The sequence below is a fragment of the Chrysochloris asiatica genome, unplaced genomic scaffold (genome assembly GCF_000296735.1).
Source record: "Chrysochloris asiatica unplaced genomic scaffold, ChrAsi1.0 scaffold00356, whole genome shotgun sequence".
Lineage (NCBI taxonomy): Eukaryota > Metazoa > Chordata > Mammalia > Afrosoricida > Chrysochloridae > Chrysochloris > Chrysochloris asiatica.
The window spans coordinates 1,624,502-1,625,133 of NW_006408874.1; positions in this window are offsets into that span (position 1 = coordinate 1,624,502).

The following is a 632-nucleotide window of genomic DNA, read 5'->3' on the forward strand; positions in this document are numbered from 1 at the left end:
ATTTGTCAATGGTTTGACAATTTTTTCAATCCTTTCAAAGAAACAGCTTCTTGTCTTGCTGATTTTCTATTGTTTTTCTGTTTTATATTTCATTTATTTTTCTGCTCTAATCTTTATTATATCTTTTCTTCTGGTGATTGTAGACTTACTTTGCTGGTCTTTTTCTAGTTTTTGGAAATGTTGTGTTAATGTGTTAATTTTGGTTCTTTCTTCTCTTTGGATGTATATGTTTATTGCTATAAATTGCCCTCTTAGCACTGCTTTTGTTGTGTCCCAAAGGTTTGGGTATGTTGTGTGTGGTTTTTTTCCCTCATTTTCTTCAAGGAATTGTTTTATTTTTTATTTCTTCTACTACCTGGTAACTTTAAAGTAGGGTGTGCATCATAGGCTTTTGTGTGCTTTTAGGTCTTCAGTAATTAAAGTTTCTCAGCAAAATAGGGACTGTCACATCCAAGACTGAAGCAAGAGCTCTAATGGTACTCCTTTATCTCATATAATATAAGCATTCTGGTGCTGGTTGAATCTTGTATTTTGGCCACTGGCATATGCTTACTAAAGGACATTTTAAAACTAGTGACTATTGTAGGAGTCATTTAATTTAATTTAACTATTTATTCTGTGTAGTAAACTAG